Here is a 27,902-nt window from a genome sequence, read left to right as displayed (position 1 = left end):
AGTGTAAAGATCTAAGCAACTTACCTTGCACTTTGACAGCAGCTTTATGGACCTGCAGGCAGCATCAGTTAATACAAGGCTAGCCTTGCCAGCAGAAAGGTGAACACCAAGACTCTCCAATGACATAAATATATAAGACGTGATATATAGCTAAAACTTAGGTAAACCTAGTTTCGTCACTCACCCAGAAGGACACGGTTAAGACAACTTAAGCCAAGCTATAGACGCTGCTACGTCAACAGAAGAATTCTTCCGTTGACATAGGTACCAGCTCTTGAGGGGGTGCATTTACTACAGGGACAGAAAAAACCCTTCTGACACTGTAGCACATGTCTATACCACAGTGCTACAGCTGCAGCTGTACCATTATAGTGCTCGCACTGTAGATCTACCCTAAAAGTAACAGGAAGGATTTAATCTCCAGAACTCTGAAAAGAAAATATCAATACTACCGTTGTGCATTACTGTCTTCCTTCTGTTCTTTTACTGTGAACCATAAACAGTAGCAGGTTGACCCAGCTTCATTCTTGGCAGGGAATTTGTAGGGTTAACTCTCTGCCTGGATTGTTGTGGCAGCTAGTCTGTGTTCCAGGATCTCAGAGTGATCCATTAATATCCCTTTAATTTTCATGAAGAAAAGTTAGCAGGGAGATTTTTTTAAGCTACTTGCTTAACTCCTAAAGAAATGTAAACATGTTTTTAAGCTCTGTCAAGAACTGTTCATAATTTACACACATGCACAGCCCCCCAGAACGAGAGGAGAAGGGAAGGAAGGGAGGAGGAAAGATGAAATAAGGGTGAAGCTTAAGACAGAGTCCAACAGGGTAAAGATTGTAACTGAGGAAAGGCCAGTGGTGCAGTAGCTGTCACAGGAAGATGCAGAGGTTAAACGGAGATTTGTGAAGCACACAGATAAAAAGGGGTGATTGCAAATTTTGTGGAGGCAAAAAAAATGGAGAGAGAGTAGAAGGAATGAGAAGAAAATATGAAGATACCTGGGAAGGAGAGGAAAGAACGAGGTAGGGAAGAGGTGTGGTGAGCATAGTGGAAGAGTTTGGCAGCCATGATCAATGACCAGAGTGGCAGTCAAGTGAGTGAGTGACTGGCACCAAAACTAGCAAGTTGTCGCTAATGCTCATTTTTCTCCAGTGTACAGAAAGCCCTGGTCTGTTTATGTGACAATGAATAAAGCTCTAAATTCTCTAGGCAGGCACTTCAATATGAAATGCAATTTATGATTCCCACTAATTTTGGAGTGGAGTGAACTGGTAGGCTCCATTTCCCTCAAATGGGAGGCCCCATCCAACCTGACTCACTCTTTAAATATATGCCTCCTTCCTCACGTACTTTTTATTTTTCATTTTAACAGAAATCAAGAAGAAATACCTTCAATGTTGGAGTCATAGGTATTTTGAGATCTCTTGCTAATGTTAATTAGCCTAGTACTACTTAACTCACGCCTTCCTACTCAATTGTTTGAATATCTGCAGAAGAGAGTTTTATTAATTGGCATATTCCACTGCCCTGTCCTGAATTTGAGGCTAGCAGGACTGGCTTTCTCCACACAGTATGCCAAAGATCTTGAACAGGTTTTCCTGTGAAGTGCATAGCGTAAATTCCGCTGTGTTTCATTTACTTTCTAAATCCTTGGAGCAAAAATAAGTCTTACTTAAATGGCAGATTTTAGGAAGTTTCTTCTTACATTAAGCCCTCTAGCCAAATTCACTTCTTGACATATGCAGCCTCCAGCTATGGAAGTCACTAACACTAATCCTAACTAGATAGAAACTAGTGAACTTTGCGGTAAGCATCCCTTCCACTCCTGTTTCTTCCCAGCCTGTCCTGCAATTGTGTCCCAATCTGCCAGCATTAACACAGATACACAGAGGTATTTATTTGATGCCTATTCCACCAAGCTGTATTCAGACTAAATCCTCCATGTGTATTTAATAAATCACACTAGTTAGGTGGGCAGGATTAGTTCCAAGTCACCTAATGACTATATCATGAGCTGCAGTATTAGAGGGATTAATATTAATCTTGGCCATTTCCATTCACTGAGAGAGGCTAGTGCCTGCTCCAACAGGAGCTGCAGCAGACAGCATGAGAAATCCTAAACAAGAGCAAGAAGATTAATGAGAGCTTCCTCATTCTGCCCAGGAGTCTTCACCCTCCAGGTGAATCCCCGGAAAAAGACAGGCTCATAAATATATACACACCAGCACAAATACTTTGGGCAGCTGAGCCCAGCATAGAATTGTGTCCCCTCACTATATGCGTCTCCTGTAAGCTGCACCTCCGAGTGCACTCAGGAATTTAAAAGGCCTGCACAGTGGCTGGTTTGTTTTCTTTCACATAAGAGCACACACCTCATAAATTACTATAATTTTTAAATGGACTTGTGTGCAGAAATAACTGCTACAACAAGTTGTCTGTGCTCAGAGAGGGCCATAGCCCCTTGTTTTGAGTGCTGACACTAAGCAGAGCTGTGGGATGGGCATGAACACCTGTGAGCGTATTTCATTTTACAAAAGAAGTTAAAAGGATACGTAAGACTCCAAGCTATCGAATCTGCTTTATTCTCTGCAAGTCCAACTGTTACAAGTGGAGGTGGGGGTTAAACTTCATTACTGAAGCACTTTCCTGGGTATGAGAGACATCAGAATGGTAAAACAGACGTGATTGTTAAGAGATCAGCTATCTAGACAAGTGTTGGCTTTCACTGTAGGCCTAGTCCCAGCAAAGCTCATAGACTATGTAATGATGGTGGTATCTATTTCTAATGATACTGAGCAACATCAATAGAAAACTCTGGCACAAAAAGAGTTCCAGATACAAATCCTGGTTTATTTACAGGTGGAGATTAAACTACATCTAGATGAAGGAGTAACCTTTTACAGATTCACAGTTATTCAGTGAGATGGACTGCAGAGAGCTTTTCAGAAAAAAAGTCAAACAGCTGCATTCTTAAGCATGGCTGAGAAAAAAAAATTGAAAGGGAGGACAGGAGTTAAAGCAGGCAGCATCTTTCTTTCACAGTGCAATTCCAAATCCTGTCAGGCACCACAGGTCTTGAATCCTGGCTCAAGGTGCTGAGCAGGAGCCTTACTCTTCCCCTGTTTGGGCTTTGCAGCGCAGTGGTGCAAAGGTCAACTGGTACCTTGCAAACAGAAGCGATAGGACTCAGCAGGATCAGCTGACTAGCTGCCAACTGCTGATTGGTCACCTCCTAGCATAAAGCTTCCTGTTCCTGCCACACCCTTTGTCTGAGCAACTAGTTACTAGGCCTGCTGCTGACCAGATCCCTAAGACTAAGTTCCTGCCTCCTTGCCTGGTTCTCAATTCCTTGTTCCTGCTCCCACATCCTGACCCCAGTTATTGACTCCAGCTCCGACCCTTGGCATGGCTCCTGCCTCCGACTCAAGCTGTGAGCCTGAGCCTGACTCCTGACCATGATCCCAACTCTACACTGGACTTTGATCATTAGGTCAGACTGTCCCTGTACGGGCCCTGACAGATCCTTACTGAAGTCAAAACAGGTAAATCGGGAGGGTAGGCCTATCAAAACTATTAACAACTCAACAGGTCTTCTCAGCCCACCAGCTACCTTAATAACTCAGTGGATACAGTACAGAGGTGAATACGGTATAGACACTTTGCAAACATGGCTTATAGCCAATAGAGTAAGAAAAAATACTACATTAAATAGAAGGACAGAATAAAGTCTTGAACTTTTGTTACACTAATGTGTAAGTGATATGAGGGACTGGTGCCAATTTATCTGAAGTTTATAAACTAAACGCCAGCAGACAGACAAAGTGGAGCTGCACTGCACACAGCTGAGCAGATGGGAAGGGATCCATTAAGTGCATTATCCAACAGTCCTAAAGGCAGAATGGAGCGGCAACGGAGTTGACATTTTCTGTATTTGTAAACATTCCACAGCACTTTCACATGAGAAATATCTGGCAGTGAGGAAGGGGCATGGCTCAGACTCTTACACCTGGGTTTTCTTTCTTTAAGTAAGACAATATCTAAGAATCTTGATTTTCATCTGAAATGCAGCACACACTAAAATAGTTGATTAGTCTGCAACGATTCAGAGAATTTCAATGCTTTGCCTACTTCTAACGTTATTCCCACAGTCCTAGTTGCACATATATTCATGGAATTGTGATGGTCTCAGGGCAGCCCAGAACCGTAAGCCATTGTGTTACCTCACTGCCTTAGCAAGAAGGAGCTTCGATGGAGATTAGACTTTGTGTCAGCTCCCTGCCACACCAGTCTGTCTGCTTCACTAGCAAACTGCTTGACACTCTGCCTGTCTAAACCTTGCCTTGCAAGTAACAATCAGCAAACCCCAGCTCCCGAGTTTCCCAGAGACGTCTCCCTGCAGTCTCCAGCCCCCCTCACTGGGCGCTCTCAGAAATGTATGTTTGCTGCCTCCAAAGAGACAGTAACAAAGACACATCAGACTGTTAGGTTAGCTGAAGACTCATACTTAGTGCTATTAAATTGAAGTGAGACGGTTTATAGTAAAACTAAGTTTATTAACAAAGAACAGAAATTTAAGGGACACTAAGCAAGAATAAAAAAAAAAAGATATGCTTGAAAACAAAACATCTTTCTAGTGACTAAAAGTTAATTTTAGCAAGTTACAATCTTTGCCTAAGCAGTTTTCTTACTTACATCAAGTTACTAGCACCCCTCCAACTTTTACAGGCTCAGAAAGTGACGTATCCTGTCCCCCTAAGTGATGGTTGCTAAAATGGCCTTTTGCGTCTGCTTATATTTCCCAAAATTCATTGTTTTGTCCCCAGAGACAGAATAACCTCCTGCTTATCTGCCCTTCCTGTTGACTTCCCATCCCTCCATTGATTTGTGCACAAATGAGGCTTCCATTGTTTTGATTCCATAATGCTTAATTTACATTGGAGACAGGTAGACAGCTGCCTTCCCATCTGTTTGGAAGGGAACCTGTTTCTCCCTGTTTGGTCACAGACTTTAAAATAAGTATCCATAATTGTTCCTATAGCGTTAATGCATACATTACACAGGTATATAGAACAACAGTGTGTCACTGGCTTTCACAAAAGACCTTACTCAATACAGTTTTATAGTACAGTAATATTGTATACAACCAGTTGATTCAATTGCTTGTTTTCTGGGGTTCAGACCCTCTGTTCTCCCCCTACGGTATCTGGACCCTGACCATCACAGGAATACTAGAATGTTTCTGGTCCAATCTTTTCACTTATATGATCCTGTTTCACTAAAGTGGGGCTAGGGAGAAATTATCATCAAATACTCAAAATATACCATCCAAAGCTCCTGTGGTGCAAGGCAACTGAAAAACTGTTTCAAGAAATTTGCAAGGCTTTTTGTTTAGCTGGCTTTATATTGTGTCCCCTTTTAGAATAAAACTCCTGGACTCTGCCATTCCATTTTCAGTAGTATGTTACATTTAGAACTTGTTAAGATATATGCAGATCTCCTAACAGATTTTCTTCTTTCATAGTCCTAGGACAAGTAAGTATAAAGCTAGCCTCACAAATGAAACCTTAACAGGTTTCAGTCCCAGTGTTGCCAAATTAAACATTCAAAAATCATGAGTTAGGCCCCCCAAAATCAGGCAATTATTAATTTTTAAATCCCATAATTAAGCCAAATTTGGGGCACTGGAGAAGGTATTTGCCTTCTGATTTGAGACTCTACGGTTCACATTTAAGATTCTCTTCAGAGCCATGAAGGCTAGCAACTTTAATTTTTTTAAAAGTAAGTTGTGATTCCCAGTCACACAACTAGGAGTTGGACCTTTAAAAAAAGGCCTCAAAATCTCACGAGACTCATGTTAAAAACTGAGATATGACAACACTGCAGCTCTCAAAGAGAATGCCTGAGGAAAGGCCTCGCCAAGCCAATAGTAATAGCAACATCAGGATATTTAATTATAGAAGTTTACACAGATGAGTGAAGGCATCAAAACCTTTAGCAGTCCAATCATAATATTTTACATTCCTCTATGCCTTTCATCCTGCAAGACACTAGAGTGATTTACAAGCTTGATATTATACTTACACACACACACACACGGGACAGCCAGACGGAGGCACCACTAGGACTGAAAAGAAAGCAGCACACTACATAGCACTGGGGAGTAGAGGGCAATTTTGGCCAAGGATTCATGGGCCAAAATGTTGTCATCCTATTACACCCCTACATTTACTTTTACAGTCCGTCTAGTTAAATGATTCAAACATACAAAATATACTAAAAAGCTGTACAGTGGAAGATGTCCAGAAATTCTATTTACAGGGTCTTCTAAATGTGAAGAGGTTGTAAGGGCACAGTCTTCATCAGCTCTCTTTCAGAGGATCCCAATGGAAGATGGATGTTCAGCTTGCGGTGTGTTTTACCACTGAAAAACTGAGCAAGAGCTATACACCTCTACCCCGATATAATGCTGTCCTCGGGAGCCAAAAAAATCTTACCGTGTTATAGGTGAAACCGCATATCATCAAACTTGCTTTGATCCGCCGGAGTGCACAGCCCCCCCGGAGCACTGCTTTACCGCGTTATATCCAAATTCGCGTTATATCAGGGTAGAGGTGTAGTTCTAATATTCCTGATCACAACATTATATATCACTTCAGCTCAATTAGCTGTTTCCTTCCACCTGTTCTATTAAATTGCACTGTGTAATGCTGTTTGTTACCCAGTATTCAAAGGAATAAAATAAGTTTAAATAACAGTTTCTGCACAGCTATTTTTGTTTGTTTGTTTTAAATCTTTGTGGTGGAGGAAAATTTTGATTTAGAGCCATCCCCCACACGTGGGACATAATCAGTAACTATCACAATATTGTGCATTAACAATGCAGTAAAGTCTGCTTACAGCTTCAGAGGAGGGGTGGGTGGTGGGGGTGTTTATAGCACTCTGGCAGAGACAATCCAGTAACAGACATTCTTGTACCCTTAACAGGCTGAAAAACCCTCATACGAAAGACACTATTCAGACCTGCGGACACTGTATAAATATAGGCGTATGTGAGAACAATTTTTGTGCACGATAGCAAATTTTTCCTCCACATAAAGTGCTCTTTAGATGAACCCATTCTGCATGCTGCTGTGTCCACAGTCCATTCTGCACACACAAGGTCAGGCCCATCCAGTTGGGCTGCATCAGTCTCCTGGAATGCTGAAGTCCACATATTTACCATTCAACATGAAAACTGCTTTTCAAGTTCAATCAGCTATAAATGTTGCTTTGTTTTAATTTTCCACTGAACTTCCTGGAACCTATTATCAGACTGTCAGGGATGTATATTTAGCAATGGCAACACGGCCTCTCTGCCACTGCCCCATTGCTCATGTCACCTCCAATAAACAGAAAAACAATCCCACAGCAAATGGCGCTTTTTTTGCAAGCTGTTTACCACCAGTCCTGGATAGTGGGTGAAATGGGATATGGATGTTGAGAGAGAATAAAGGCTCCCTTCCTTTACACCAAGTGTTCCCTATGGAGAGGGACAAGCATAGTAATTTAGCTCTCACTCTTCAGGACTCTCCTACCGCTGCACTGAAGCTGATGCTTAACACAGCATCCAGGGGCTCTTAGGATTAAAAGTGAAAAATGTCCGTAGAGAAAAGCTGACTCAAAATAATCAAGATATGTTCTCTTTACTCCGGAAAATTTCGACATTTCAGAGAATTTCTTTGAACTGCCTCTTCTCCCCACTCCCACTAGAACAATCAGTGCTTTTGGGACACAACATTTTGGCCAGAAAGACAAACAAAACACTGGCATTCATAGAAGGGATTCTTCTCCCAAAGCATGGGAAATAGGTTCGTTGGTAGATCTGTTTGAGTGCAGGACCTAGACAACACTACATGACAGAGAATTTAAACACAAGTGAGGTGCAAGTTTCTCCCCTTAGTATTTTATACTGTCTCAATGGAAAGGGTCACATTCATGTTATGGCTAAAAAGTGTTTACCTATAGAAACTGCTTTTTCCAAACTCCACAGGAGACGTCTCCAATTTGAGCGGGACCTTGGTGGGGTGTATGAGCCACAGAAAAACTGATGGACAGTGAAGCAATGGGATATACTTCATGCTAGATATAATTGTAACTTACTCCCTAAAAATGACTGAAGATGGAAAAGGAAGGATACCTCTTGCATCACTTTTTGGTCCCAAGCAGCAGCTAAGCTGCATGGTAAGCAGCATTGCTGAAATGCCTCCATATAAGCAATAGCAGCAGCAACATACAACTGACTCATGAATTTGAGTCCACCAGAGTAACCATCCATTCTTTTATTTATGGCACTCTTCACCTTAAAGCCTTACAGCAAACACTGCCTTAAACTTCTGAATTTATACAGTTAACCTTCTGGGTTAAGACATCAGAAGTTTAATCTCTATTCAGATTAAATTTCCAGATCTTGAACATGAAGAAATTAAAGGACATATACAGACCCTGTTGGTTATTTTAACTTCAAGTTTGCCTGAACAGTAGCACCTCAGTTAAGGAAAAGGAAGCCAGGGGAAAACAAAGACTGAGTGAGAAATTCCAAGATCTCTCAACAAATTGGTACAGTTTGAGCAGTGCTTTAGTCTGCTGATAAATCAAAATCTGTACAGTATTTGGTAAATTTGCTGAATTATTGCTGTAATTGTTGTATTAATCTCCTGAAACAAACTGATTGCTACATATGTTTATTAATGTAATCTTTCCAAAATAAATTTGCCTGTGACATGCGTTCACTATCACCACAAATATATTTACATTAAAAGGCACACAGCAAGGGAAAGAAGGAACTGGCATGCCTTCCATCTCTCTTCCCCTCTCTATTACTGTATGCATCTTCCTTGGGTATCCTCGGCCACACAGAAGTCATTCTCCTTAATGCACAGGTAAAATGAAAGTTGTATGACAAGTTGAAAGGAGAAGTGCAACAGGCAAAAGGGTAAGATGAAAAAGTGGCAGAGAAGGCCAGCTCCTCAGCGTTCAGCTTTCTCGGAGTTAACGGGCAGCTGCTGCACAATGACTAGCAGGAGTTTTTCATTATCGTGAACTATATCAGCCACAAAACTTCCTTGCCCATAGTACCTAATGCCAGCTAGCAAAAACCTTAGAGCAGCATGTTCAAGTCTTCCATTGCTAAGGTTCTCCTCAAATCACTTGCAGACTGATCAACAATTACAAAGAGGGCAGCTATCCACACACAGTAGAGCACGGAGCAAAATTAAACTGGCATTTTAATGTGCCTAACTACTAGATAGTTTCTGCTGTGCAGTAAGTGTCCTTAACATCTCTCCATAAACAGTAATTGGCAGAAATAAGCTAATTGTATGCCATCTTCATTACTATCACCACAAGATGGCTAATCCTTCTTGCCTGACAATCAGATCCAATTCAGAGCCAGTCATTTCACATCAATTGCCCCTTCTCTAGTGGTCAGAACACTTTCGCTTTGATAACCACCTCTGCAAAAGTGGTGCAAACAGCAAGCATGAATTCTTGACTATATAGAAATCTACAAGCCTCAGTAATGCAAGAAATTAACCCTATCAAACAAGAAAAAACAGTGCAACTTCAAAAATGTGTATACTCAGATTAGAGGCCAGATTACATTTATGAACTGGAAAGAAAGCATTTCTGTTTTAGTCATTTTGATGAATGTCTTCCTGAAGGCCCACTTCAGGACATCTATAAGGCCCACCTTGTGACACTTACAAGAAACTAGCTGACTACATAATTTATATTTAGTGTACTTATGAGATAACTGTTTACACTGAGGAAACAGGCTGAACATTGGGTGAAACTCAAACTGAGATGGGGGTGGGGTAAAAACTGAATGGTGGAGAGAGATTTAATGCTGAATTTTTATTTTTTCTTACAAGTATGTACCTACCATGATGCCAACCTATGCTGTACCCCTTTCCTTCACAGCAGAGAATCTAAAAAGACAGTCCATTTCCTGCGTTTGCAAAACACCTCACAAACTGAGAAACGGTGCAACAACAATGTTCTTATACTAATACTTTCAGTGGAAGCAACTCAAAAGGTAGAAAGTATCATTAGAGGAAATATCCTAGTAATATTCATTGGTTTTGAATGATTACTCACGAGCTTAAAGTTAATCCCATTGACTTCAATGGGGCTCCACTCGCTTAAAAATTAAGCATGTGTGTGTGTTTGCAGGATCAGGGCCTTAGAATGTAAACTCTTCTGGGAGTGTCTGTGGCTTTATTATGTTTATATAGCACCTAGCAAAATGGGCCCTTGATTCTGATTGGACCCTCTGGATGCTACTGCAATATAAATACTAAACACATTCATCAAAAATATAATACAATGTGGGGCAGGAAGAGCTTAGTAAACACTCAGACCTCATGTAGCCAGATTACTAAATGGAAATTCTATGTGAACTCTGAGTGAAATCTCCTTCCACCTTTCAAATAATTTATAGCTTAATGTCAGCTAAACATAGTAACTAATCCCATTTGTCCACTGAAAGTAAATTCTTGGCTGGTCTTCCAACGTCATTGCAGACATTGTTGTCAATCCCCAAAATGTGGCCTGTCCAATCAGAGTGTCAGCACTTACCTGCTGCTTGACACTCTGGACACATGGACTGTCATATCAGTCAGTGACTGATCAGGCGCAGAAATTAGAAAGAACCTCTCGACACCCAGATTTGATTAGAGTCCAAGCCATGCATCAGTCTCTGAAGCCTTACAAATGCATGCCAGCATTAGCAAAAGGCAGCTTGAATGTTTGTGCTGTGGGCTGTCGTCATCTTTGTGAACACTTGGGCAAAGCCAGACTAGGGAGGATAATGATAGTTGCAACAGCTTGAAACAAATTTTTAATTTACTTTATCTGCCCGCCCAGGAGACTGAAGTCCTTAGTAGACTCATGGACTGAGTAAAAGAACGAGCAGAGGCAGGGAACACATTCTCTAACTTCCCACTAGCAAGCTGTAAACTCTGAGCTGGAAGGGCCATCTCCAGAGTCAGGAGTTTAGTCTCCATCCCCACTCAGTCTTCGGCTTCTCTACCAAGAGGGTAAACAGTACCACATCAACTGAAAACTTGCACTAGAAACAGGACTAAGACCACACATTTAATACAGGCCACTGAACAGCTGCAAGATTAATTCCAGTTACTAGTGACCTGACCAGGATTCATATCAGACCCACAGAGGTTAGAACAGTGGTTTTCAAAGTTCAGATCATGGAATGCAAGGCACTGGGTCACCTTGCTCAGCACCCAGGGACCCTGGCAGCTGGCCAGTAAAAACTAGTAGTAAAACTAGTAGTCCCTACCCAGAAGTGGCCAGCAGCAGGTCTGGCTCATAGGCAGGGGGGCCACAGGGCTCCGTGTGCTGCCCCTGCCCCGAGCATCGGCTCCACACTCCCATTGACCAGTTTCTGGCCAGTGGGAGTGGTGGTGATGCCTACGGACAAGAGCCACACAGAGCCGCTTGTGCGCCTCCACCTAGGATCTGGACCTGCTGGCCGCTTCCGGGGCACCGCGCAGTCCGCGGTGCCAGGACAGGCGGGAAGCCTGCCTCTGCACCCCAGCTGCGCCGCTGACTGGGAGCACTGGAGGTAAACCCATGTCCCAACCCCGTGCCCCAATCCCCTGCCCTGAGCCTCCCCCCAAACCTGGAGCCCCTTCCTGCACCTCAACCCCACCATCGCTGGCTCCACCCCAGAGCCTGCACCCCCAGCCCAGAGCCCTGACCCCCTCCCGCACCCAACCCTGTGCCCCAAGCCAGAGCCCCCTCCCACACCCTGAACCCCTCATTCCCAGCCCCACGCTGCAGTTTCACCCCTGCACCCCAACTCTCTGTCCCAGCCCTGAGCCCCCACCCTAAACCCCTCATCCCCAGCTTCGTTGGATTGCGGGCACGAACAATTTTCTTCCACTGAGAGTCATCAGAAAAAAAAAGTTTGAAAACCACTGGTTTAGAACACCACATCCATTTAACAAATGCTGAACCATCCCTTCCCCTGCCCTCAGCTACACTTGAATCAGTGACTTATTCCTTTACCAATCCATCAAGCTATTTATTACTAATTTTCACTTGTCACGTTAGCAGATAGGATAGTGCAAAAATTAAAAATAGAATGCTCTATTTTCAATTACTCCAAGCTGTCAAACTGCCTTTTAACAAGCTTCTTTCGAATCTGGTACTCTTAACTATACCCTCAGTCTTTAATGACTGGATAACATCCTATTACTCAGTAATATACAACTGCTATACAACTTTAGACATGTGTACCACCTTATAATGTTGTGTACTACTTTGCACATGCCAGATAAACAGTCAATGGAAGTCATTCACATGCAACATCCAGCAGGAACAAGACAAGTGCTCCTTTGCAAGTTTGTGGAAAGCTATAAGCTGCTGATTCCTCACCTTCCTCAACCGAAGGCACCACTCAACAAAGGCAGGCTAAAAAGCATTACATGCAGCAACTACTGACCCAACACACATCAACCCCAATAGGCAGCATGTCTTCAGGGAAAAAAAGAGAATGATCTTCCAACCAGACTGACCTTAGCAGTGTTAAGGTCAACGCTTCACTTCTGAACTTCCTCCTCCCACCACGAATGCAACAAGCCAATGCCAGGCTGACCTCAGATTATTTTAGCTCATGAGTCAAGTTTGCCCACTGCTGTCATCTTCTAATACAGTGCACGAGGCTAGCAGCAGGAAATGGCTCTAGAAGCCACAGCTGTTACATAGTCCAGTCTTCATCTTCCAACTATGAGAATCACTTCATTTCCTTCTTTGATCAGCATGCCCAGAGCATAAGAACTAACCTACCATCAGCAAAAGGAGCTGTTCCCAGATAACCCCCATTGTAGAGGATCAAAGAAACCCACTTGCTGTAACACTAACAAATCTCCACAGTGCATGCAGAGATTTCAGTGATAGAAAAGGTGTTACAAGAATTAGCAACACACCTACTCATCCTCTGCAGAACTTCAAATCCTCAGCCAATCATATGTCTGTAGCACCGTAGATTCACATAGTGCCCAACAATCCAAAAAGCTCAGGAGGATGCAGTACAGACTACCACAAGAAGAACAATCCTCATTCTGTTCTGTGATAGCTGAATACTTCAGATAAAAGGTTTCAGAGTGATAGCCGTGTTAGTCTGTATCAGCAAAAAAGAACTACAACTGGGTTCAATAACGAATTAGATAAGTTCCTGGAGGATAGGTCCATCAATGGCTATTAGCCAAGACGGTCAGAGACACAGCCCCATATTCTGTGCCCTCCTAAACCTTGGACTGCCAGAAGCTGGGACAGGACAACAGGGGATAGATCACTTGATAATTGCCCTGTTCTGTTCATTCCCTCTGAAGCACCTGGCATTGGCCACTGTCAGAAGCCAGGATACGGGGCTAGACAGACTACTGGTCTGACGCAGTATGGCCATTTTTATGTTTTTATATAGGCTTCTGTTCTTAAGAATTCTTCAGTCAACCTAGCGCTGTCTACACCAGGAGTTAGGTCAGCTTAATTACATCGCTCAGGGGTGTGGATTTTTCACACCCCTGAATGATGCAATTGGGTCAACCTAACTTTTTAGTATAGACCTGGCCTAATATGCTTGAACATCACACTTTTAGTTAGGCTTGGCCTACACATAAACGTTACATTGGTCAGAGGTGCGAAAAAAATACTCCCCTGATCAACATACCTATGCCAACAAAACCCCCAATGTAGATGCAACTATGCCAGAGTCATTATAGTTAATGTCATTCAGAGAGCTGGGTTCCAACACTGACAAAACATTCCTCCTGTCAGCGCAGGCTGCATCTTCACAGATATCTATGCCAGCATAGGCTTTGTAGTGTAGATATACCTCTCTTAACTTTGAGAGTCCCTGTTGGGGGAGTGGGGGAGGAGAGGACACAAAATATGGAACTTAACATGAATGGAGAATGGGATGTTCCTGAGGTCAGGTCTACAATAAAAAATTAGGTTGACCCACCTATGTTGCTCAGAGGTATGAAAAATCCACACCCTGAGCAATGCAGCTAAGATGACATAATCCTCAGTGTCGACAGCGTTAGATCGATGGAAAAATTCATCTGTCAACTCAGCTATCCCATCTCATGGAGGTGGATTAACTATAGCGATGAGAGAACCCCTCCCCTTGCTGTAGTGAGTCTACACTGAAGCACTACAATGGCACAGCTACGCTTTCAACTCTACAGTGTTTCTAGAGAAGATGCAGCCTTACACTAACCACAGCACTCCCTTACTGAAGGAGACACAGGGCGCAAGGGAAGATCTGCATATAATTCTGTAATAGCACATTGTGATAGAAAGTCAAAGTGTTCTGAAGCATAAGTGCTAGTCTAGCAGCCCATGGGTGCCTTTAACTTACACTTCTAATTTATCCAAGGTCTCTAAAAGCTCAAGGGGTCAATTCTACTTTCTCTACCTCATTGCACATTGCTCTCCTCACTCCACCCTTTATTTACTTAAGTCCCCCAAGTTGCACTCAGCACTAGAAGGAAGGGCACCAACAGGGCGGGATCAGAACCAGAACTTCACCATCTTTTGGTTGCACACAGGTAATCCTCCAAATTTTGCTAGGCAACAATGAAATTAGGAAGATGCCCTTACTCAGTTATAGAACTGCTGGACCGAACTTCCCCTCTCTCTCCTTGACTACACCATGGTATTATCTAACTGAAAAGGATATAGCATTAATCCTAATGGTTTCTGACAGCTGATCAGAATAAAGAAACACAAAGAGGCTTGGTGATGTGTTATTTAACGCATGATTGTTTTAATTGGGCTGTCTAACTTTGAGGCACAAGGCCCATATCCAGTGCCCCTCATAGCAACCCAGCAGTTATTTGCCACATTCCATTTGACACATCACATGATTGGACAAAGTTTAGTTTAATTTTATATACTGCAATAATTTTCTGGGATAGAAAAGGTTAATCATCAGTACAACTGACAACAGCAGAAAAGTTGATTTATTGCAATATTATGAAGTTTTCACTGTCATACGGAAAAGCTCAATTTTTCTAGCATCACGGTTTGATTAAAATTAATAGCTCTGCTATAGCAATTTTTCTCCATAGATCTGGAAGTATTTTATAAAGGTGGGTAGGCATCTTTATTGTCATTTTACAGATGGGAAAACTAAGGCAGAGAAAGAAGTGACTTCTCCAACTTCCCTTGGCAAGACAATGGCAAATCCTCAAATACCAGAAAATTAAGAATTAAGGGCTTGTCAAAGCAAGAAAGTTGCAATTTAAACAGGTCTTTAAAAAAAATAAAAAAAAATAAAAAAATCACACTTTCATTTAAATCAGTGCAATCCCCTGCATGGACATTTATTTTGGTTTAAGACTGACTTACTCAGTTTAAATTACATTTTAAAACTACATCTTTGGGTTAAACTTGCGCAACTTTGTGTAGATAACTGTCTTTCACTCATATTATCCCTTGATATTTTATCAGATATTGATACACAGTATATGCAGTTTTAATAAGTAAGCATGGTGTGGTGAATGGAGGACAGAAACATAGTTAAAACATCCAAACAACCTTAACTCTGTCCTGTAGTGATAGCATTAGGAGAAAAATGTGAAAAGGTATTTAAAAATTAGTTTCCTCTTACTCTGAAGCACAAATACTAACATACCTTAATCACAACCGTGTGGTTATTGCCTGGCATCACTACAAGGCAGAGTTAAAGTTGTTTGGATGCCTCACTCTGTTTGATTTCTTTAAGTGTAACCTGACTTTCCTGGCACAGTAATACTTAGTTGTAACTATCCCAACATCCCTGTATGTTTACCTTAGAGTTGACAGTATATATAAAATATACTATATAATATATAATAATGACAAACTACATTTTAATAGTGTCTGGGGAATTCTTTAGATGTCATGTATTAATTAAAAACAAACTGCACAAAAATCCCAAGGAGTGTTAAACCAGGTGATTTTCTTATGGTGTGAAGATATGTAATATCAACTTTAAATCTTGTTTAAATTTTAACTTGCAAAGGTAGATTCTCTGATACACCAGAGCAGTGCAAAGCCGTCTAAGGGTTGGTCTACTAAAAGTTATGTTGGCATAGCTACACTGGTCAAGGGTGTGAAAAAACACACCCTTAACAGAAGTAGCTATGCAGACAAAAACCCTTATTTACGTTGAAGGAAGAGAGCTTCTGCTGATGCAATTGTCATCATTCATGGAGGTGGCGTTCCTATACTGATTGAAAAAACTCCTGTTGGTGTAGGCTGCATCTACACTATGCCTGCATAGGCTGTAGTGCAAAATGTACTGGTGAATCTCTCACTAATTTGCAAGAAGGTATTAACAGAGGTTAGTGTTGTGTGAAAAAAGAAGAGGGGATGCCCACACCCCAAGTTCCAATGTCTTGCACTTTAACCCCTCCATTATGTTCCTGGTTCAATTCCTCCAGCAGTGCTCTGCCTTAGTGTGCAGTAGAGCTGAGACAGAAGAGCTATGCGGTAAGCCTTTCTCACACAAATGCCCCAGCTAGCATACAGTAACTCAACCTTTAAGAAGCCATGGCAGTTGGCCAAGTCACCTACCAATAAGAAGTTTTACATGTGTCCAGTCAATCAAGTTACAGCTGATGTCACTGTGCCACTTAGAACTCAATAAGCTACAGACAAGTTGAGGTCCTACAGCTCAGGTAACATAACAGACAGAATAGTTAACTTCTTAATTATAACACAATTTCTTCAAATATAGCCTATGCACAGGATTTCAGTAAGTTTAACTATATGGAAAGTTTGAAGACAGTGTTCTGTTAGGCTCATCTGGGTCAAAGACCGTCAGATGCAACATTTCTTAAAGGACACATTTTTAAATTAATTTTCACGTAAACTTGTTTACTTGTGAATCATCAGAAAATTCATTTTGAACTCCAGATGTGCTATGAGTTTGCAGAGAATATACTATATTTTTCCTTACATATGTGCTCAACATCCCTACCTATGGAGCTATGACTGGCACCTCCATCATGAAAGCAGAAGTTTTAGCTATGGTTATTTATATCAAATAAATTTGGTGAGTTTGTCAAGTTCCTATCATCTGTGGTAGAAATTTTGTGAGGCAAATGCCTGTCTGATACCAAATGGCTCCATGCTTCAGCAGACAAATCCAAGAGAGACAGAGAAATTCTCACCCAGAGGTAGTCCATCCAAGTCAGGATCAAGACATCAGTGGAATAGGTTAGTGAAGTTGGCAGTGCAGCTGCCCTTGTCCTTGTAACTAAAAAAATTAATTCACTGTATGGTCAACTGGATACCTAAACTCACCAGCACTAGGTTTGCTTTTGAATGGTTATCAAGTTGACTTAAAGATTCAGCCATCTAGTCATTTGATTGGCTGGCAGATTCCACTCCAATATTGGACCTTTCAAGCTATCGAGCATTCTAAACTATGAAGAATTGTCTGGTGGTTTCAGGGATAAATGTCCTACTGGGACCAGGCTTAAGTCAAAGGTGGTCATCCTAGAAATTCTTAACTTCCTTGAACACACACGGTCCTTCCCTGTGAATCAACATTTTAAGAAGTGAGTGAAACATGACCACTCCCAAGGGCTGGGATCTCTGCTGTTCAGTCAGTATTCTCAAAATGATGCCTATCCCCTTTCAAGTAGGAGGCTTAACCTACAGCCAATGTTATATACATAGCAGAGCTAAGGTATGCTAGAGGAGAGCACAGTTACTGTTTCACCACTACCCTTCAGCCTAAGCCATATTTACAATTATTTTATATAACTGCTGGCAGGCCAATTGTCAAGTAACTGCCGTTATCCCTCTGCAAACCCAACTGGTCAAGTTAATCCAGTGATACAGCGGCTGCAGTTCAGAAGTTGGTTTTGCAAGTGTCTTGCACAATGTTTCTGTCAGCACTTCAGAGACCCCAAACTGATTAATTACTCTTGTCCGGACCCTCCATCCACTCAGCACATTGTTGAAAGCTGTTGAAGCAGGACAACAGTTGCACCCCTCTTCTAAGCCAAAGCTGTCACTCTCTGTTTAAAGTGCCATTAACTGACCGGATTTACAGCTCCTAACCACCAGCTCAGTGGCAGCTCACTACAATTGTTTCTATTAATTACTACCTTTCACCCCCAAGTTAGATGGAGACTTGTATTCTCTCTTGCTCCCTCCAGTCTGCACTCCTAATGAGTAATGCACATGACAAGACCTCTCAACCCAAAAGCCAAGTTTACTGCTCTTAGCTACAAGCTCCTTTAGAAGCCACACAGGCACCAGCACCGAGCCGTGTGTCTCTGTGTCTAGTAACATGAGAAGTAACAGAAATTCCACTACAATTCCAATCATGGGATTTACAAATAGAAATAAAAGTATTTGGACATGTAAAACAAAAAAAACAAAAAAATCTTAAAGCCATTAACCGAGATCACTTTTTAAAATGTGATCCTCAGCGTTACACTAACAGCTTTATATTTCAAAGAAAACTCAATATTCCCCTTTTTTATACAAGTCCCATTTTCCTAACCAGGCACGTCTCCATTTAAAACTGCACTTTACACAGGAACAATCTGCTACGCTCTTCTTCTTTATACACTTATTTCTAGCGATCAAGGTGGCGTCTGAAACTTAATCCGAGTGAATAAAGAAAAAATAGGATGTTCTTCAAATGCACCCATTTGTAGATAAACCATTTGTACCATATCTACCCATTTGTAGATAAACACTGAAAACAGCCATGAGAACTAACAAGGAGGAAGCTGAAGCTGTAAGCAAGAGACTGTCCCAGCCACTACCTTTACAGATGCATCAAAGCTCACGCTAAGGAAGCCCCAGCTTCCCTTTCAGATGGTCAGACCAAGGCGCTACCTATGAGCAGTGAACAGCCAAAGTGATTATTCTGAAAAGATAAATCAAGTGTGCACCACGTTCAACTAATCCCATTTGTTTCTAAGGAATTAAGAGACTAATCCCTCATGCTTCCACATAGTCAGTTCTCCACAAAATAATCTCTCTCTCATGGCTTGTTCCAGCCAGCATCTGGCCTGCATTATCTGCACAATCAAGATTTCTCAAGCCAGGTTATCTACACAAAAGGCAATTTCCCCTTGTTTTGTTTTAATTTTATTCATGCTTTTTTGGTTAGCTGTTACCTTTGTGCCCTCAAAATGGCCTTCCCCACCAGTTTTTGAAGGCTCCAGGAAGTTGGGTGGAACAGATTTAAAACTGATCATTCAAAAGAAAATAAAATGACTTAAGATACCAAAGTCTCTTAATGCAATCACCAAGAAGGACAAGCTTTTCACTCTTTACTTCGCCTTTTTTCTCTCCCCAGTTCTGACTGATTAACCATGACCTTATGTTTAAAACGTCTGCTCGGGTCAAACCCTTTTGAAGGACAGGCTCGCTTAAAAAGCACCAAGGTTAATCTACAACAGATTCCATTACAGTCCATTCAGCTATTCCAGCAATGCTGTTTGAACGAGCTTCCTCCACACAGCAAGTCTTTTTCCAAGGTGGTGTTAGCTGTCTCGTTATTTTGAGAAAGCAGCCTGTGTCCTTTCCTTTCCAGCCCCTACACATGCCCTTGTCATCCTGGACAATATGGAGCCCAAGGCAGGGTTTTCCCACACCAAGAATGAGAAGTATAAACACAGCCGATGCAGTTACTAAGCACAGCAACAGGCCAGGCTTCCTTTTGCTGGCGTCAAGCTCCATTTGTCCTTGACTACTACATTTTTTCACTCAGCAGCAAGAAACCTGCTTGCACAGGAGAGGCGATGAGTAACACATTAGTACAAGTGGTTGAAATGGTTCTTCATTCCCCAACCTCGTTTGGCTGGCACAGAGCAGACTAAAATAAACTTCAACTTGGGACTAGCACATTTCTATTTCGAAGCATCAAATTTGAAAGTGGAATCACATTCCAGTCTTTTGGGGCCAGTGGAATACAAATCCAAGATTCACTTATCTAAACAACAGCCATCAGACATGGCCCCAGGACTCAGCCTACTCCAGTCAGTCATCACAAGGTCTGCAAAAAACAGTTGGCCAGTTTCATTGTGTGGGCAGGAAGTTTGCTGAAGGTGACTGGGAAAAGCTAGAGATGGTTAGCCATTTCAAACCTAAGTCAGGAAATCTGAGTGACAGGAACATTTGGCTAATTCCAGAATGCCTGCAGGAAGTCCTTTTGTGAAGGCTAAAAATGAAGGGATACATTCCATTTTCAATTTGCTTTAAATATAGGTATTAACACTCCTTGATCTCTTTTTATTTTATATAGAAATTCCTGTGTTACCAATGGTTCAACTGAATTGGTAGCACTGATGGGAGCCCTAACTTAGACAGAGTTCCAGCTGCTTTTGGTATTTATTACAGCATTATACCAGATAAGCAAGAATAATATGCCTTTTTTGCTAACATTTTAGGGTACAATACCCTAGATAGGAGGCCAGCAGAAATAAATCCCCTTATGCCACCCCAGTTGCACCTCCAGCCATGGCCAACTAAAATAAAATAAGATCCCACATGTCTTGACGGATGCAGGAGCTAATCAAGGAAAGACAGACTGTGCACGAACAGTTTGAATTAGAGAATACCCCAATGATAAAAACCTAATACCACCAATCACCTTAAATTCCCATAGACCTGAGGATTTCACCATCAAGCCCAGATTAGTGTCAGCCTTTCCTAAGAAAGGCAATACACACAAGTTAGGTCTTTATACACTTACCAAAAACCAACTGTACTCCACATCACTTGTTCAAGGTTGAGTAACAGTCGCACATAATTACATAAAAGCAAGCAAAATAGCTTCTGCGAGGATCTTCCAGTTAGGAACTCCATTACTTGAATGACTGGACCAGAAAAGGAAAACAGATCAAAAAAATATATTTTGCTGTGTCACCATGATTAACCAGGGTTAGATAAGAGAATGTGATATATCCAAGTATGATAACTCTCAAGGTCTGCATCCTAGCAATTGAGCTTCAGAACATGGCTACATCCCTTTCGAGGTACCTGAGTTTCCATTGACCAGCTAAGCAAAACAATACATTCACATTTGTGAAGGGGTTAGTTTTACTTAGTACTAGCACTACACAAAAAAGGGCAAGCTGCTGCTACCCTTTACCAGGACAGCCAAGGGTTAAAATCCAGATGGAAGGTTCAGCCCTGAAGATATGTCTCTAAACTGAATTTAGGTTCACAAGGCTTGTGGTGAGCTCTATCTGCCTCTGAATCCTGGGGTTACTCTTGATCACTAAACGCCGATATTTGTATGAATAAAAATGAAGGGATTTAGCAAATCTTGTTCCTGCACACAGTTGTCAAAAAATCTGACCTTTACAACAGCAAAAAGAGGGGGGATTTAAAGCTTTAAAGAAAAAGCAGTGGCTGCCTGATGTATAACAAACCTTTGAAAAATTATGAAGCAGTGAAAATCCCCTACAGGTCCCAACAAAATGTGTCCAATTTGCATTCCGGCAAGCCTTCCATACATACCACTCTGCTCCTGTGTGTACACAGGCAAATAAATCCCTAGGAATAATACAACTGGGACCTGAATCTGATCTCCCGGTATATTACTGCTCCAGAGCTCCATTCCAGCCTTCACAAACTGCCTTTTTTGTTCCAGATAACTAAATCAAAGCAGTCCTGATAAGCTTTCAAAGCAGGGAATGTGAGGAATGGTTTAATGAATGTTACAACTCAACCTATTACAGGCTACAAAGTATTACAGAAGGGGAGCAGGGGGACACAACAAACTCCATGTCTGGAAGTTTCATAAGTTCAAATCCAGAAATACCTGCCTTTCTAAGCTCCTTTGTATAAAAGCCTAGCAAAAACTCATTGTTGATTATGCAAAGGGATAATGAGGATTTGGGGAGCAGGGGTGAAGTGGGGGGGACAATATTAGAAAGAAGTGCTGCATTTTAAATAGGAGAAAACATGTCTTGTCATTTACCACCCCAGGGTTTTGGCCTGACTGGGTTTGTGTGTGGAAGATGGTGAATGAGACCTCATTTCCAAAAAGGGCGGTGACAAGAGATCAGGAAAGAACTAGGGTTACGGAGAACACAAATGTCAAGAAACAGACTTCAGGGAAAAACCTTCTTTTGCTAAATGAACTCTGGGTTTACAAAGGATGTGTGTGCTGAAGTGTCCAATTTCATCCCAAGTGCTGCAAGTTATAGTACAAGGATGGGACACAACTTTACACAATTTAAGTCATATTGCAAAACTGATCCTAAGATTGCTCTACATTTTAGCACAATGGTCCATGTGTGCCGATTTGGGGAATCTGTATATACAACTTATGAATTCTATTCAATATGGGGGGCTCTCTATCTGTATCTGTGGTAGACCCCAGACTATTTTGGATGTGGGGTTCATCACCTTCTCTGTTGTCATGTTACCTCCACGTTGGACTGAAGTTCTAAGGGATAGTAATACAGGACTTACAATAAAGTGTCACTGACTTAAGGGCTCTCCCACTGAAATGGAATAGCTCTTAAGAGGCTGGCTCTTACCCAGGAGAACTAGTTTATCAGGAGAGGGGCAGTCTAGCAACTAAATCACCTAGCATGAGTCTGGGATCACCTGAAGAGACTGATCCAGGAGCCACTCGACAGAGGTACCAGAAGGTTATAAAAAGAGCAGGAGCAGATCTATTTAGAACTTCGGACATTATCATTAGCTCAAGATGAGGGACACTGCTGCAGGAACCTGTTGAGGTGGAGGGAACCCTGCTACCTGAACAACAATAGTCCCCAAAGGAAGAATAAGCTAGAATGCGGGGGCATTGCATTCAGGATGTTTGTTGTTTCCTTATTATTGTACTCTCTGTTTCCTGAACTTGAGTAAAGAGCAACAGTGTTAGAATCTAGTGCAGTCTGTCTGTGAGCGTTAACCATTTATACCTACCATATGCCTCTGTGAAGGGGAAAACCAGAAAGTTCACCCCTTCAGATGGAGTTCTGGGAGAGGGTGTGCTTGAGCTATGGTGGAGTCTGAGGAGTTAGCACTGGTGCCAAGGACTTGGGAGAGGGACCAGGGAGAAGGACCGCATGGTCTATGCTTTAAGAAAGGATTCTAGACACAGGCTCTGCATCTTGAGACCGTGCCTAGAGACTCCAAAACAGGGGCAATACCTGGATTCTCTTCAGTCTCCAGAGGTTTAAAACACCTGGAGAGCAAGTAAATGGATTCCCTTACAGCAGTGATCAAGAGGGGCCTCTCAGTTGGAGCTGTGACACCCTGTCTCCCACTTCCAAGATTTTCCTTCCCTTGCTTTTATTCCCAAAGCAGCCCCTCTGGATTTTGATTTTCCTTCTTTGACAAGGAAATCAGGTTGCAGCCTAGACACACTTTGCAACCTTTTTATTGTAGCCACAGACTCTGAACACAGATGGCTTTAGTGAATTCATACTGAAAGACTGTACTAAGCTAACACTCTTGGTACTTTTTTATCAACCAAAGTATTTAAATTATCATTTGAATTACCTGGCATTGTTGCTAAGAGACTGATAATGGTGATTTGGAGAGTTCCAATATCCATGAAAGCTACTTCCTAGAAAGATACCCAAGTGGAGGAAGAGAGGTGAAGAATGAAGGACCTGAGCCACAGACCAACCAAAAAAAAAAAAAAATCAGCTAACTGTCCCTGCTTGATCTCTTCTTTCCCTGAAGTTTGTTGTTTTGATGCTTATTAGTTGTTGTAACAATGGCCAATAGCTTGAATGAAGGAGGGTTATGCTTAAATTGTGAAATGCCTACAATCTTTAAACAGTGAAAGTAATGAGGTTTTCAATATATGCAAAACCACTAAACAATTCATCTTGTAATCTAGTAAAAATACAGCCAGTTTAAAAAAAAAACAGGGCTCAGATACGGTAAGATTTCAACATCATTTGGACAGCTGTAATTAAGTTTATTTCAGAATGCAAAAATTTATTCTTTACAGTACAGACTAAGGCCTTGTTACACAGGGAAACTGACCGGCATAGTTAGAGCAGAACAAGCTATTCAGCTATAGCTATTCCAGAATAGTTCCAAAAGGTGGCCAGACTATTCCAGAATAAAGTCACTTGTATTCCGGAATATTGTCCATATGGGGAGCCATTTGGGAATAGTTTATTCCACTGTAGCTATGCAGGTCAACTTCCCCATGTAGTCAAGACCTAAGACAATAACATTTCAGAACAATTGAACCCTCCATGGTTTTTAGCTATATTCCCCCAACTCATCCCTGTTTGAAGATAAATACCTCTATTTTCAATGTCATGTAGGAGAAACAACCCATTTATATGCCCCCTGGGTTTTCTATTCCCTGTTCAGTTTTCCTCTTTCAGATGTCTCTCTATGGAATACCATGCTACAAGGTGGGTGAGGTAATATTTTTCACCAGACCAACTTCTGTTGGTAAGAGAGACAAGCTTTTGAGTTTACATGAGGCTCTTCTTCAGCTTGAAAGCTTGCCTCTCTCACTAACAGAAGTTGGTTCAATTAAAGATGTTACCTTCCTCACCTTGTCCTTCTAATATTCTTGAACCAACATGGCTACAACATTGCATACATAGCACTGCATGTAAGAATAGTCTGTTTATATGATGTCATATCTCCCATATTTTCTATCCCTTTAACACATCCACTCATCTTGTTTGTTAGTAGAGCAAAGATAACTGCCTAATTAGACTGGCTGCTTGGTCTTTCCTCTGATGATTCTGCAAGTTCAGAGCTCACTAGTATTGATGAGAAGTTTAGACTTGGTAATATACAAGTTACTTGCTGCTCTTGTACTGCCCAATACTGGTAAACAATGGTAGTGTTTGTGACAGGTGTCACCCCCAGGATGCAGTCTGTGAGCCGTTGGAACCGCTGTGCCGTCTAACAATTCAATTGGGTTGGTCCCTCTTACACTGCTGCTGGTGATTCAGCCAGCCTCTCCAGGTCCTGTTGTCACCCAACACAACAGCTATGATGCTACACACCCGACTGAGCTACCCGAGTGCTTTACCTAAGCCACTCAAGGACAAGCAAGAGAAAATAGCCAATTTTCCAGCTTCCTAGCCTTGCACCCTTGCCGTAGTATAAACCCAGTATTATACTGTGTTGCACTGCACAGGGATCTGTACAACGCAAATTCATTAATATAATTTGCTTTTCCCTTGATGTGGGAAAGATATGCACAACAAGCCTGTGGGAAAATCTCAGCTTGGCTAACACACACTTCACTTAAAGACACGCTGGTTAAGATAAAACAAGTTGGTTAGCTACAGAAAGATAGATTTTAAGTTACTATAATTAATAGCAAACAGATCAAAACAGATTACCTAGCAAATAAACAAAACTGCAAACTAAGCCTAATATACTAGATAGGATTTGAATTAACAATTTCTCACCCTGACTGATGATACAAGCAGACTTCAAGATTCTAAAGGCACAGACTGAAATGGCTGTGCAGCCTGGGTTCCCCTTCCCTGTTCCAAGTCCTTTGTCTTTCAGAGCTTCTTTCAGGTGTTGTGGGGGAGTAAAGACAAATCATAATGTCACTGCCCACCTTACATAGTCTCTCCATATGGCAGGAACCCTTTGTTTCAAGCTAAGTTCCCAGCACAGTTTATGGGAAAATACAGGTACCAAAATGGAGTTCAGTGTCACGTGGTCTGGTCACATGCCCTTGCATTCCTTGCTGAGTCATACCAGCCATTATCCATAGGCTGGTTGAAACGTTCACAGGAAGACTAAGCACTTCCACGGTCCGCTGTCTTTGTTGATGAGTCATTAGCACTGTCTAGCTTCTTCACTGTTGTACCAGAAAGGCTAGTTGTGAGTGTTACCCAGAGTAAGCTCATTTGAAACAGATACATAGTCAATATTCATAACTCCAGATACAAAAGTGATACACGCACAAATAAGAGAATCATATTCAGCAAATAACCTTTCCAATGACACCTCACATGACATCTTATACAAAATGCATCATAATTATGTCATAATCATACCACTATGATGCACAGGGGGTACAGTGTCAGTGTTTACTGTATACAATGCTTTATATTGTCAATGGCCTGTACAAATATTAATTAATCCCTTTTGCTTAGCTCTTTCTAGCATTTTTTCCAAACTTAACAGTAAATAAGTTTCCACATCATAGGGTGTTGTGACAAAGATACAACAAGAAACTTACTACAGTAAAAGCTGTATTATCCGGCACTTTGTCAACCGGAAAGCTTTATTAACCAGCATTTCTGATATCTCCCAATCAAATCTGCAGTCTAGTAAACAGGACTAGTATACTGCCCAGGAGGTTATGCAATTGCACATTCTGCACTCTACTTTTATGCAAAAGAGGCAGAAGACAAGCAAGCAAGCAAGCTGATATCAGGAATTTATTCAAAAAAGCAGCTTCCAGGGTACATCATAGGGTCTTACAGATTCAGCCCAATCTCCTACTCCTTCTACATCTACAATGATCATTGATGTTAATGACGACGACCCTGGGGCACTGCAAAATCCTGAAGTGCCTTCTGACTCAAAGAAAGATTAAATTATGTTCAGTACAGTTTTAGTGTTAAGTGTATTTTTAGTGATCTGGGTGTATGCCATGCACTGCCCATAGTGATATGTAGTGTCATAAGATAACCTACTGTATAGAAAACTTTACCTGTATACACCTAAGTGCGTCAAGAAACCAACCACTCTGCAATGCAGTACTACTACTGGAGTGGTGAGTACCTGTATACTATTTTATACTTTATTCATTTTATTGTATTCTAATTCTTTGAAAATTGGTATTCAAGTAGTAAGTATAACTCTTAGATAACCGGAATTTTTGACTAACCAGCACCCCCGATTCCCCCAACATTTCAGATAAAGCTTTTACTGTATCTTTTTTTGTTTTTAAAAATGGCCAAGTCCTATTGTGTACTAAAGGAAATATATTCCCATAGGAAAAGGAGCACTGTCTTTTTATACAAGACTGAAGGACGTGGGACCTGCCTATAATATTTTATGAATATTCTGTTTGCGCCTGTGTTTGTTATATGATTCCAGGAGGCTCTGACAGCACATATGCAAGAACGCAGACAGCAGCTTCTGATAGTCCAATTTTCTGATACCTAAAGAACAAAGCAGGTGGCATTCCCTGTGAAGTTTCACCTCTGTCTGTGCTGAGTTCAACCATCTGGCACATAACTTGGGAGGGTGGTGGGAAAACTAAGCAGGAAAACCTTGGAACAAAACTGTGGGGTGTTTAAAAAGACAGCCCCTGAAGAACAGGAGGGAGTAAGGTAGAGACTTCTGGGGAGCATCTGAATCCCATTCCCCAGAAGTTGGGGCATCTGGGATAAGCTAAGCCTACCTAAGCTTTTAGGTAAGCATGATGTGTGTGTAGTCTTATTATTGCATTAAAACCCCTTCTCCCAGCACACATTGTTCCTACTATTGGGGTTCAACAACATTTTGTTCTGAAGAGGCTGTCTGGGTCACTGCATTCACTAATGGTCACAGCTCCCAAAGGGAAGCCTTATAGATGACTGAGCCCAGTAAGATCTGCTGAGCAATCATGGTTGGTACACAAGGTATAGAGCCCTGGACCTGGTGTAAGAGTGGAAGAACTGTGGGATTAGAGGCCTAATACCTGTCAGGGGTACACTCAGAAGAGAGGACAGAGGTACAGCTAGCCCTGAACTGTGGCAAAGACTACAAAAGGATGTATTGCAAGTCCTACCAAACTAGTATAATTCTTCCAGTTAGCCATGCAAGTTTTACTTCTAAATTTTTGGATTTGAACTCTGAACTATGCAGCTGTGTTCAGCCTCTTGCTTCACTGGTGCTGTCATGGAATCCCACAATTCTTCCAC

General features: G+C 41.7%; 1 protein-coding gene across 7 annotated transcripts in view; it reads right to left on the bottom strand.

Annotated features, from left to right (window-relative positions):
* GBF1 (golgi brefeldin A resistant guanine nucleotide exchange factor 1) overlaps positions 1–27,902 on the bottom strand; it is a 170,888-nt gene that overhangs the window by 111,552 nt on the left and 31,434 nt on the right. Inside the window, exon 1 of one of the 7 annotated variants that reach the window (XM_039547191.1) lies at positions 25,440–25,933. The exons of the other annotated variants lie outside the window; for them this stretch is intronic. The gene's annotated coding sequence lies outside the window, so the exon portion shown is untranslated. Of the gene's footprint in view, positions 1–25,439; positions 25,934–27,902 lie in introns of those variants that run through there. 7 annotated transcript variants of the gene reach the window in all.

This window comes from Mauremys reevesii, linkage group 7 (assembly GCF_016161935.1).
Source record: "Mauremys reevesii isolate NIE-2019 linkage group 7, ASM1616193v1, whole genome shotgun sequence".
NCBI lineage: Eukaryota > Metazoa > Chordata > Testudines > Geoemydidae > Mauremys > Mauremys reevesii.
This window is presented reverse-complemented; position numbering and strand designations above follow the sequence as displayed.